Below are 14,114 nucleotides of genomic sequence, written 5' to 3'. Positions count from 1 at the left end.
TAATGGACACAGAGTCACCATAATATTCACAAAACTTGACTTTGATATGACTATTTTTTTACTTCGTCTTTTTAAATGCTGCAATTTCTGTAAAAGTGGTAAAACTTCGAACAATTGCAATAAAAATATTGACACATTACAGAAGATTTTTTTTTTATCTTTTAAAAGAGATCTGGACATGGTTTCAGATCAGACTATTTATAATCGATTTTATTTTTAAATTTCTATGGGAAAAAAATGGTTTATTTGTGCATTTTCAGTGACTTACCATCCCATAAATTTATCGAGAGAGATAGCTCGTTCAATTTTTTTTTGTTTGACAAGTTTGAGAACTCCAAGACCATTGACCAGAAAATGATAACGATAAGAAAATTTCATTTAATTAAGGAATAAGGAATCATTCTTTGAGTATTATGAGGTGATAATTTCGGGCGGGCATGTTCAAATCTAATAAAAGGACTTTATGATGGATTTTACCACCCTCCAACCGAAATTATCACCTCACAATATTCAAAAAATGATTCCTTATAGTTAATTATTTCCAATTTGTACACATTAAAACAACATTATTTTATAACCACTATTTTTTTTTATGATGCACATGCTATGTATTACTACGCGGCGTTTTTCGGTTATGCTATAGACACGCCCATTTTGTGTCACTCATGTTTAATGAAGCGATTGGGTTTTAGATTCAAAATTGATTCGTAATGTTATCTCAGACATGACAGTTAAATTGTAAATATTTATCTTTAAGCACCGTAATAATCGAAAGAATTCAAAGACGTCCAAGAAACTTTACAGAACGAAACACGAGAACTGAAAGTAAACAAAGGTCAAGGTGAAACATACTGAATTAGAAGACAAACTAGAATTAGTTGAAAATCAGATTTCATGCTATATATGAAAGTAAAGAAAGTATGTTTTGTGTTCTATGGCACTGACAATGGGTTATCCATTGTATATAAGGATCTTAAAAGTACCAGGTGTAACAGGTTCCCCGATTTAATGGAGACTGGGGGCAGCACATGTAGACAGTATAATCATACGCCAAAACATACCATCATTCAAAACGCGGGAAAATAGAGAGTGATAAGGCTATCATTACACGCCAAGATAATTCCTTTATTTGCATAAAAACAATAAAACTTGATATTTACATTTTCAGTGTCTTTGTCTGTGATAATACTACGAATAGATTTTGTATTATAGAGTCCAATAAATTCAAATATTTTTGGGGCGCAAGCAGGAGTTTTCCTAATTAAAAAAAATGAAAATCACATTAACATGTCATAATTTTAATATTTAATCGCACAATTGCTGAAAATTATAAACATATAAGTAATAAAGAATCATTCTTTGAATATCATAAGCCTTTTAGGTGATAATTTCGGTCAGAGCGTGATCAAATCTGTCATAATATCCTTTGGGCTTTTTTGGATTTGACCACGCCCCGACCAAAATGTTGACCTTATAATTATACTAAAATAATGATTACTTATTCGTTAATTAATTCAGATATTACATTCAAAACCACGAGAATCCTTCTGTAATTATTAAATATTTTTCCGTGATTCCCTAAAACTCTTCATCGGTATGTTGGAATCTATCTCAAATCAGAGAGCTCACATTATAATCAGAACACGATCAAAACCAAAATCATGGGCCAAGCCCTTTACACCTGAACGATAGAAACTACATGTAAGTGCTGCCAGAAAAGCATGCTAAAGGAAATGCCATTTGATGTGACCTACCAGGACCGTTAACGTACATGTATGTACATGTAGCACGGGACAGGTTTTTTTTAAATACAATATTCTTTAGCCAGGGATGTGTATATTTGGAACTCTGTAACTAGAATTTCTCCAGTTCCCATTAAGCAAAAATACATTTCATACACTTCTAATATGGGAAACGACTAATTCTGAGGAAAATTACTAGTCAGAACGTGTGAAATTTTTCTATGTTTTTTTTTTTTAGATTTCGACTCTTTCATATTTCACCCATTTTTATGATTTTTCAGCTTTTCAGACCTCGATCCCGAGCTAATACCCTGCTAAGGATTGATATTCCGTACCCTGTGCAAGTTGCATGATCGGATGTCAAAAACTTGGCGATGTATAATCTACAGTGTCCCACCTAACGACTTTTTGTGAAATTTTAGGTTCCGTCTGTAACTTTTTCACTGTGTAAAGTCGCACTACAATCATATCCGCAAGTTTCGTATTTTACATTCAGTACACATGTACTTAACATTAGAGGCCTTCATATTGCATACCAATTTCAACATGTGTTATCCCAAATAATAATCATGAAAAATTATTCCATGAATTTTAGCAACAATCATAACCCTTCAAGTACAGCAACTCTCAAAACGAAAATATTGACGCAATCTCTTTAAAATTAGACATTCGGATACCGCTACCGCATCTCAAACTGTTTGAAAAGCGAGGCGGATTCAGAACGTCTTATTTTATTTATTTGATAAAATTAATTGATATTGACGGGTACTTTATTCGAAACTGCCCTTTATCCGAAACTGTTTCTTTCCTAACTCAAAAAAAAGAGAATCAGGCTCGTTCTAGAAAGTGGAATTTCTAGAACACACAAAGTATTGAATCTAGAAATGACATTTACTTGGATGTAAAGAAAAATAAGGACATGGCCTGGCGATTTAGTCCGACGAAGTAATTTAGTTGATGTTATAGTGACGGTTATGCCGTCTGATAGACAGATGCTATTTTATTCATACAGTCAGTGTAATATAAAAGTCCTGTAACCTAGACCTATTGGGACATTAGTAATATTATACATGTTTTGATTTTGAATAAATGACCAAACTTTATTCTATAAACATGCATATGTGGTTTGTTCAGTATAATAAATATTGTAATTATAAGATGCCAATTTTGTTTTTAAAGAAACAGGTCTGCCCCCCCCCCCCTCTTTTGGTCGCATTAAACGTGTTTCTAAAATTTACACGTATAAAAAAGTGTATCATCAAGAATTCCCCCCCCCCCCCCCACGCTTCCTATTTGAAACCAGGCGATAAAATGAAGTTAAAATTAGAAAATGAACAGTGAAGCTGAAAGTGAAGTTGTACTACCCTTTGGATCAAAACATTAACAATTACGTAGAAGGCCTCCTTGTTAACTTGATGTTTGATTGTTAACTCACCGCGACAGACGCTGTCATTCTAGCATATTGATGGAAACCCCTTTCTACCAGATCTAGGTTATTAAATTAAAAAAAAAATCGAGGACGTTTGCTTTTGTTTCGTTTCATCTTTTGTTCTTTATCCCTGCACAATTCTCCTGGTTGTATTTCATTAAACAATATTTACAACTATACAAAGTATAACTTTCTTCATTTTTTACGGAAAGTTATAGTTAACTCATAGCTCTATAGAAACAGCCAGACTTTTGTTAGCGGCTATAAACAAAAATATTTCTGTCTAGTCGAAAAACGTTCAACAGTTGCTGCCTTGAATTTTGCAACAACCGTCATATATTCAATCCCCATTTCTTCAACGGGCAGCAAAGAAGTTCATGAAAATTCATGCGCATTGAATGTATCCAAAATGATAGTCTTGTTTTCAAAACAATTCTCTCGAAATTAAAATAAAAGAAACAAAATGCCAACACTTTTAACAAAACGTGGCTCTTTGTGTAACTATTTGGTTTAGCGGAAGCTTTTACTTTGACGCTGTTTGGTTTTTTGTTTACTTTTGAAGTTGTGCTATTTATAGTAACATTGGCGATTTGCCTGCCTACAGACAGGACTCTGCTTTCAGCAGAGCCCGGCTAAAAATGAAATGTGTTTATTCTTAGGTTGAGAACAGTTGTTTGCCTTAAAGCATTGATCAGTATTTTGTCAGTCTTTGCAAACATATCTAAGTGTATCTAAATATAGATTTTTGGAACTCTTTTATCCTCCATTCTCGTTCAAACCGAATGTGTAAGTGCATTATTTACTTTTATGGATGGTGAAGTATTTTTCTTAATTGATAACCATAAATTTCATAAGAATTCAGTACCGTCAGGCACAACTTTACGAACACCATCCAAACTCCGGGTCTGCTTTCTGTGTCCCCTTGGGTCTGTAAGCTAAAAACTGACGCAGAGCAGACCAGTGCGAACACAGAGAACAATTTCTATTTTAATAGAAGTCCCTTTCATTCATTTTATCTTTATTTCTTCCCATAGGAGATTGCATGAAGAATAACATTTAAACACAAATCATGAATACAGCACATGAGTGACAAAGTTAAATAGAAGTTATAGTGAAAAAAAGGAACATAATTAAATAAGTATATTGCAACTGCTGGCGAGAACAGTCGCATCCCTTAGGAAATGGAAATTAGGGATGTGCAGGCTGCGCTCGTTGTGATATGATACGGTGACGGAGAGAAGTCTTGATCCTAGTAGGAATAGATAGAGGCCTTGTGAACAAAGGCCGCAAAGTTCGGCGCTAAGTGAAATGTCAAAGCCCTCAATCACTGTGTTCCATTAAGCGTCTCGGAGAGCAACGGTTCCTAGTCAGACGGTCGAGATGTGCTGAAACACATCAGTGAAGCAACTGTCACACACAGTACATATTTCCGGAGGTAAGGTTGGAAGATTCCATAGTTTGACAAAGAATTTACAGAGTTCTATTTCGTGTATGTTGAATGGAAATTTCCAAATAGCGAACAGAGGTCTTCCTGCATTTATGGTGTTAAATAAGATGACGGCGGGGTCAGAGAGCATGCGCTGACGCCTGAGTCGATGTGGGGGTTGATTACAGCTGCCTTATTCCAGAGATCCTTAGGGGAAGTAACCAACTTGCAGGTAAATCAAGAGATGTTGAGTGAGATTGTATCTAGCCAAAATGTTGATAACGTTGTGAATGTGCCCAAATTGTTTGCGCTCAAGTGAGTTGCTGTAGGAAAAGAGTCGGTGAAAACATCTTAGTAAGAGTTTGGGTGTTCGGATTGCATAGGCGGCCGAAGAATTGAAGTTTCCTTTTTTCAAATTCAGATGTTATTGGGAGAAGCCCAAGGAGTGATTCGCAATTGTCGGATCTGGTACTCTTTGGAAGACCAAGTGCATGTTTGCAGATAAAATGCTGAGGAGTGTTCAGATCTTGGAGACCTTTTTTGCGGTCAAACCAGAGTTTACAGCTATACACGATTGAAGGGAGAACAACTTTGGTGTAAAGCCGGGTATGGTATCTGGGTTGAAATGTTCACGTATTTTTAAGGCAAAATAGACTTGTTGTCCTTTTTTACAGGCGTTAGCGATTTTCTCAGTATGGCCAAGTTTTGAGTGAAGGTGAATTCAGGTCTAAGTGAATATATTAGACAGGTAGACAGGTTCTCTACCTAGAAACCATGTAACAACGTTAGCGGGTTATTTAATTTTTTTCTGCAATGATCGATACCTTCATAACCCGCATGGACCCGCATAGAAAGCATTTTATTGTTTATATTAATATCTTTCTTTTGGTTAATTAATAAATTGATTATGAAAGTATGTAACATTCAATAAAGTTCTGTAAATGTACATAAGTTCGTTAGCTAAAAGAAACAGCCAAATCGTCTCCTGTGAGACTTTGAGTAGATCATCATCATTATTTCGTGCAGTCCGTGATTTTTCTTAGGTCGCTGTAGGTTTCGACCACTCGATAAAGAGGACGTGTCGATTTTTAATCCTGTCAGTTTTTTGTCAGTTTCAGCCGCTATATTTCGACCAATCAATTAACAGGGCGTGTAGATTTCAGTCTGGCTGTTTCTATAGAGCTATGAATTAACTATAAGTTTTTGTAAGAAATAGCAGGAATAATACTTGGTAGATGTAAATATAATATATTATCCTGATGTCCGATCATGTACGTGAGTCAATTTAAAACTAAATGTTAGAAATATTTTAAAAACAGTAGTGTAAAGTGAAAGTGTATACGTTTATATGTTCATTATGATTATTCCTGGGACAGCCATCCTCGCCGTAAATGTTGATCGTCGCCCCAATCAGACGAAATCGTGAGAAGACACTTAATTTTTTTTATTTTGTAAATTAATTACTAGTAATGTGTATTGTTTGTTCTCAAAGTTAAACTTTTAATTCTATATATTTATAAAGTTTATTTCTACTTACAATTAAACAAACACAACTTTAAATTTTGTTGACAGTGTTTATTTTGACCTCAATCCTAGAGAACCTGGATTATGCTGATGACCTGAGTCTCTTATCAAACAGACACCAGGACATCCACCAGAAGACAGAGCTGCTCGGAGCAACAACGAGCAAACTCGGATTGAAAGTCAACAACAAAAAGACACAGGTTCTGTAATAACTCATGCAACCATGTTGCATAACCGGATAAACTAAACTTTATTCAACTTCTTACATAAGAGAGTTCCAACAATGTAACAGATCGTACACAAGATAATTCTGATTATATTACATCCTCCCTTTTATGAAATTCAACACTCTGATTTATATTTAGCTTATAATTGTGTTAATTGGAGATTAGAATGAAATACATAGTTAAGTTAATTCAAATGAGTTGTACAAATAAAATATTATCAGATCCAATGTTCAATATTGTTCTTACTGCAAATTAGGCTGGACAAATTTCAGAATGACTAGAAATACACTGACTAGTGTAACATCAACTAAACGTAATTAACTAACATAACAAATGAGTTTTAACTGACTAGGGATTATTATGCCCTTTCACATAATAGATAATCACACGGAATAGTCGGATAAGTACTTTGGCTTTGTGACGGCTCGTCCGGAACGTGTACATCTTCGCTGTGTATCTTGTGCTTGTCCTGGCTCGGACTTCTGCTCAACCTTTGGCTTCTCCTCTGGTAATGCTGGTTTAGGCTTTGCTGGTGGTAAATGGTTTGCCGATGGATTTCTCAGGATCGGAACTTCAAGAGTGGGCGACGCAAATCCTTCATGTTTGGGTTGGATCACATGCGGGTCTTCCCTTGTCTTCATCAGTTTACAGTTGTTCCTGCGGTACGTTCTTCCCTGACTGCCAGCTTCAACAATATGAGAACGTGGATGTACAGAGGCTGACACGTAGGTTGCTGGTTTCCAACCATCAGGTGTTTGAATGCGTATGGAATCTCCAAGTTCACACTGTGGTCTTGGTTTTGCACTTTGGTCATAATAGAATTTTTGCTTCTGTTTGTATTCCATAAGACGAGTAGATACTAGGTTTGGTTCTATAATGCATGGCTTTCGCAATGTGTCACTGATGGGTATCAGTGTCTTAGCTCGCCTGGACATAAGACGTTGCATTGGTGATCCGATTTCGTTATCCCTGGGGGTGTTGCGTAGATCAAGTAGCCCTAAGTACATATCATCTCCAGACTCTGTGCATTTCTTTAAGATGTTCTTGATTGTTTGTACTGATCTTTCTGCAAGTCCATTTGATTGTGGATGTAATGGTGATGATGTGACATGGTCGATCCCAAATGCTCTTGTAAACTCTTTGAATTCTTGGCATGCAAACTGTGGACCATTGTCACTCACTAATATGTCCATTATACCATAACGAGCAATACACTCCTTGATCTTTGTTATGACAGTTTTCGCTCTGGTGTCCCTTTCTAACTCTGCTACTTCAATGAAGTTTGAGTAGTAATCAACTAGGATGAGGAAATGACGATTATCAAGCTCAAATAAATCGGTTCCAACTTTGCTCCACGGAAGTGAAGGTATAGGATGAATCATCATTGGTTCCCTTTGTGGTTTGTTTCTATGTGTTAAACATGCACTGCATCTGCTGACAACATCTTCAATCTGTTTGTTCATTCCTGGCCAGAACACTAATTCTCTAGCTTTCTGTTTGCTCTTAAGGATCCCTTGGTGAGAACTGTGGATTGTCTTCAATGTTACTGTTCTTAGTTCTGACGGTATGACTGTACGCTCCCCACGATAGATGAGTCCATTGTAAGTAGATAGTTCATCACGAAAGTCCCAAAATGGCATGACTTCAAGTGGTACATCACATTTCCTCTCTGGCCATCCTTGGCAAATAACTTGTTTCAGAATTTGTAGTTGTTGATCTTTCTTCGTAGATTCGACTAGTGTTTCATGGTTTGTATACGATAAGGTTTCAGCTACCATGACCATCATTTCATCATCTATCAGCCTTTCGTCACTGTTCTCTAATGGTAGTCGGCTCAGACAGTCTGCCAATCCAATTTCTTTGCCTTTAATGTAGATGAGATTGAACTCATAAGGCTGTAATCTTAACATCATTTTTTGTATCCTCATTGGTGCTGTATGAATGGGTTTTTTCATGATGGCTTCCAGTGGTTTATAGTCAGTTTCTATTGTCACATTAGACTTCCCATACAGCAGTTTGTGGAAACGTTCACATCCGAAGACTACCGCCAACATCTCTTTCTCGATTTGCGCGTATCTCTGTTCTGCTGAGGTTAGAGCTCGAGATGCATAGGCCACAACTCCATTTTCCTGCAAAATCGCTGCTCCTAAGCCTTTCATTGATGCATCAACGGTAACAGTCACTGGTCGAGTGACGTCAAAATACTTCAAGACATCTGTAGAGGTAAGTGCTTTCTTGACATTAGTGAATGCTTGTTTCGATTCAACGTCCCAGTTCCAAGTTTCACTTGTTTTCATTTTCCGTAGCGGAGCTGTGAGTTCACTTAGTCTTGGAATAAACTTGGCAAGGTAAGCTAACATACCAAGTACTGTCTCAAGTTCCCCTCTGTCTTCTGGGTCCTTCATCTCAAGAATTGCTTTTACTCTGCCTGCTGATGGTTTCAAGCCTTCTCCTGTGAGACGATGGCCAACATAGTCAACTTCCGGTTTCACAAGTTCACACTTGGCTGAGTTTAACTTCAATCTGATGGTTCGGGCTTTTTCCAATACCTTTTTGAGTCGGTCAGTGTGCTCTTCCAAGGTCTTTCCGTGAACTAATATGTCATCTATTACGATTTCTACTCCTTCCATGCTGCCAAAATGAGTCACCATCTCCCTCTGAAAAACTTCACCGGAACATTTCAACCCCATTGGAATACGTAGGTATCGGTATCTTCCAAAGGGTGTGTTAAATGTTGTTAACATAGAACTGGTCTTAGACAATTTGATCTGATAGTAGCCCATGTTAGCATCCAAGGTTGAAAAATACTTGCTTCCGTGCAATCTTGTCACAATATCTTCAATACTGTTCATTGGATAATGTTCATGCATAATTGCCTTGTTGAGATCTGATGGATCTATGCAAATTCGCACGCGGCCATTTTTCTTCCGCACACATACCATACTGTTGACCCATGGAGTTGGTTCTGTTACTGGAGATATGATGCCACAACGAACTAAGTTGTCAAGCTCAAGTTTTACTTGATCACGAATAGCTACTGGAATAGCTCTTGGTGCGTGAATTACGGGTGCCACTGTTTTGTCGATTTTTATTTCGTATTCGCCAGGAAGGCATCCAATGTCCTGTCCAATGACATCTGCATAGTCTTTCCTTAATTGCTCAGTAGCGGTACTGACATTGACACTGTTAACTCTTGCAATCAGGCCAAACAGAATGCTGTCTTTCCTACCAAGTAACTGTAAGGGTCGAGGATTGTCAATCACTTGGAAACTAACTAGTCTTTCTGTGTCCTTGTATTTGCATGGTAAGCTTATCTGTCCAAATGCTTTAACTTTGGTGCTTACGCCATTGATAATAATGTTACTATCAGTGATCGGAGCAACGGACGAAAATTTCTCGGCACTTGTTTTGGATAATATGTTGCACTGTGCACCGCTATCAATGTCCAAGGTTAATTTCTTGTTGCCAATGTCAAATGTAACTTTCCAATCACCGGTTGACTCTGAATTAGTATCTGTACTCGCGGTCCACACATCTTGTACTGTGCACTGATTAAACATCTCTTCTAGCTCAGAGTTGCTATGAGGTGTATTGTCTTCGGCATAATATACTCGCGAACGCCGCAGAGGGTGTCCTCTTCCTCTGAAATTTCTCCGACTTCTCTGATGACCTCTTGGTGGTGCTGCACGACTTTGACATAGGTTTGAATGCTTAAAGTGTCCTTTCTGCCCACAGGCATCACAATGCTTGTTAAATGCTGGACAATGTCCTTTAATGTGATGTTTGCTGCAATTTGCACAATACGGATGCGTACCTTGGTATCTGCTTCCTCCTCTTTGCCCTCGCTGCACTGGTTGTCCGAATGTCCTTGGTTTCTCGTAGCTTGTGTTATGTTTTGTGTTCGCAAAATTTACTGATGGGTTTTCAGCGTCCAAATTTTTCAAATGCACGTTGGTCAATTCGACTTGACGACAGGTTTGAATGACCCTATCCAGGGTTAATTCGCCTGCGGGAATTTCCATTAACTTCTCTGAACATTTCATATCATTGACACCGTTAATTATCATGTCACATATCAGCCCTTCTTTCTGCTCTCCGTACTCACAAAATTCAGCTTTACGTTTCAGCTCGGATATGTAATCCATTATTGTATTTTTGCCTCTCCTGGTTTTCAAGAATTCTTGCCTTTTAATGTTTCGATAGTTATGGACCCCAAAGTGACGATCGAACTTCTTGAATACTGTCTGTAGATCATGTTTATTCTCTCCCGGTTGTGCCTCGATGTTGTTGTCTCTGTCCTCTTCTATTTGTGGAGCCCATGTGAACGAATCGTAGATTTTCACAGCTTCCCGGCCCATGTTAGCTAGTAATAATCCTACTTTCCTCTTACCGGGTTTGTCGTCCAGTCCCAGAGCATCTAAATGCACAAGAAAGTCGCGCTTGTAAGCCTCCCATTCTTTCGCTCCAGAGTTAGATTCAGCTATAATAAATGCTGGTAAAGTTTTGATACCGCTGTGTGACATTGTTCCTGACTGATGGACGCGGATTTTCTGACACCATGTAATAACTCATGCAGCCATGTTGCATAACCGGATAAACTAAACTTTATTCAACTTCTTACATAAGAGAGTTCCAACAATGTAACAGATCGTACACAAGATAATTCTGATTATATTACAGGTTCTTCGAGTAAACACTACAAACAGAAATCCAGTACTTATCAATAGCAAACCAATAGAGGATGTTGAGAAGTTTACTTACCTGGGCAACAAAGTCACCACGGGAGAACAAGAAATCGACACAAGGATCAGCACGGCAAACCAAGCTTTTGCAATGTTGAAAACTATATGGAGATCTACTGCACTTAACATCCGCACCATGATCAAGATCGTCAATAGTAATGTACTCAGCGTCCTTCTATATGGTTCAGAGTGCTTGAAAACCTCTCTACTGATTTAAAGTAAACGTGAGTCTTCCAAATCAAATCCCTTAGACGCATCTGAAAGATCTTTCAGCCAAACACCATCTCAAATGAAGATCTGTTGAAAAGAACTGGGATGACTACAATATCAGAGATCATCCAAGCAAAACGCTGGCGATGGCTTTGTCATGTCCTGCGCAGGCCCCCCAACTCACTACTCAGGGTCGCCCTAAGATGGACACCCCAGGGAAAAAGGAATAGAGGCCGGCCAAAGGAGACCTGGAGAAAAACTACCCTAAAAGATCTTAAAAAGCAGAGGCATGGCCATGGAGACGGCATGGAGTAGCTGCAGGCCAAGCCAGGTGGAAATTCCTTGTAGACGCCTCAAGCACCTGACGGCGCAAAGAGGATTGAGTGAGTTTATTTTGGAAATTCCCGTCCTATCAATAGTGTAAAATCAGAACGCTAGAGAAAAATAGAAAAAAGAAAAAGAAAAAAAAATTATTGATGCAGGTATCAATAAAAATTTTCAACCAATCAGAAGCGCTAATATCTCGTCAAACTATATATTTATTGTTTTGGGGAAGGTTCATACAAAGCAGCATTTCTTCGTTTTACATCCTACATTTTGTAGTGAAAAGTTTAATATATGCTTATGCAAATGCTATCCAGAATGACTAAACTGTGTGTAATACTGCCGGATAAATATCCCAGTGCAAAGATGCAGTTTTGTATAAATCTATGTATACCAAATGATAGACCATTGTGTAAAGGATAAATAAGCACTTCTGTTTTAAGTGTGTCTCATCTGACGGGTAAATCATTTTATTATCTTTAAAAATTAATATTATATAGTAATTAATAATTCCCATAAACAAATATTTTTTTTTATAAGAAATATTAAAATTGCCATTCTAAAACACTAATGGAATTATATTTCTCACTGAAGAAAAGTATTCCCTGCAGGAATTCGATTTAAACAAGCAGTTTTAAATTGATATCGGAAAGTAGGATTTCTTATCGGAACTTAAAATACTATAGGTGTTTTGTTCAAATCCTTAAAGAATTTTAATTTCCATAAGAAGTTCAAGTATGTCGGTAAGAAATTTCGAATATCTTAAAGGGAAATTGTTTTGTTTTGGGTTTTTTTCTGTGGGAATTTTTTTTTCACTATAAATTATTTTTAAAGGTAAATATCTCACCTGACAGGTAAGATACATCAATAACAAAGGTGGTTCTAAACTCTTTAAGCGACTGTCTCTAATATGGCATAATTAAATTGTTCGATACATACAGCATAGACGTGTGCAAAACTGTCACCTGGGCCAGGCGTAATGTACGGCACAGTAATTCCGTACATGTGTATATGTGATAACCCGCGAGCAAGGCTTACAGGCAAGAATAAAAAAAAAGATGGCTCCACATCACATTTCAGTGCATAAAGCGGGTCCCAAAAGATTACTCCGAACATCATGTCACCATGTTAATCTGTAAGATTTTAACACTGAATGCATTTTCAAAATCCTATTACGATGCAAATATTATCATTTTTAAATGAATAATCTGTAAATATAAAATGTATACATTGATATTGCTGATTGCATAATTTCCGTAACTCATCAATCTTTTTGCCAATCTTGAACAATAACACAATGAAGCTTAGCCTAGGAAACTCATGGACAGTCCTTAACGACGGTCAGCCTAGAAATTTTGTTTTCTTGGTTTCATAAGTACCGGTATTCACTTCAACGTCTTTTCATACGTAACATGTAAATAATATTGATGCGATATGTGATACAATATTTGGTGTCGCTCACTGGAGTACTTGACCATTAGTAAAAACTTTTTTTGCAAAGCTCTGCTAAACATCAGTTTTACCATTTCAAAGTGTTTAACTTTCGCAAGATGAATTCTCACTATCATCTGTGGATTTTCTTTTCAGTCGGAGTAAATATCATTTTAAAGTGGGTAGAATTAATAAATGTTGTCGATTTGTACATGAAACGGGAGCAACATCCTATTCTTTTATTTATTGGAAAGTCGCAATAGTGTCTTAAACTACTGTACAATCTTAGTCCAGTCCATGTTAGTTCATAATAGAGATCGTGCAATCAATATAGTTTCAATTTTGATTGATCAAAAAATATTTTTTCGTTGACACAGGACTGAGTGTTCATCATAGACAAAATCAGATATGAACGTTGTTCACATTGTTTGTCATAACTACATATTGTACTTCAATTACTTCAACCTTTAATGACCTCTACAAAGTTAAAGGGTTGCAGACGTATGTAAATCGATTTACCAGAACGATTAGATTTCAGTTATGTTCGTTTCCATATGAATAACAATCGTTTGAAAATCAGAGGGAGAAATCGTTGTTACGTGTATTTATATAGGACGTATATTGGTTGCTCTAATTATATTTGCTTTTATTAATTGAAGAATTCAGAACACATTCAGATGCAACACGTGTGCGGTTTTGTCTATTGAAAACCGTGGGCTGAGACGGATTAATTGCACCTTTGGGCATGCAAACATTTATTGGTGTTAGGTTGCAGAAATGACGTTTAAAACGAAAGATGTTTTACTGTACAGAAGTACTCGTTCATATTTTGCCTAGCTGAACTAATGCAACGTATCAAATTAAACATCCGATCCCTTAAACACTACAAGATATTAAGCAACCAATAGTTTTTTATCAAAACATGCATATAGTCATCTGACTTGAAGGTGATACATATTAGACAGACCTTGTTAATACACTTGGTGTCTACAGGTACAGCTTTATGTATAACAGCATAAATTATCGCGAATGTATTTCTTATATACTTCAAATAATATA

The 14,114-nt window shown here is 37.0% G+C and overlaps 1 protein-coding gene across 3 annotated transcripts in view; it reads left to right on the top strand.

The window, feature by feature from the left end:
• The window catches only part of LOC117689995 (serine/threonine-protein phosphatase 6 regulatory ankyrin repeat subunit B-like), a 568,848-nt gene that overhangs the window by 350,980 nt on the left and 203,754 nt on the right, over positions 1-14,114 (top strand). The gene's annotated exons all lie outside the window — the stretch shown is intronic.

Source organism: Magallana gigas, chromosome 8 (assembly GCF_963853765.1).
Source record: "Magallana gigas chromosome 8, xbMagGiga1.1, whole genome shotgun sequence".
Classification (NCBI taxonomy): Eukaryota; Metazoa; Mollusca; class Bivalvia; order Ostreida; family Ostreidae; genus Magallana; species Magallana gigas.
The sequence above is the reverse complement of the archived record's forward strand: the minus strand, read 5'-3'. Positions and strand labels throughout refer to the sequence as shown.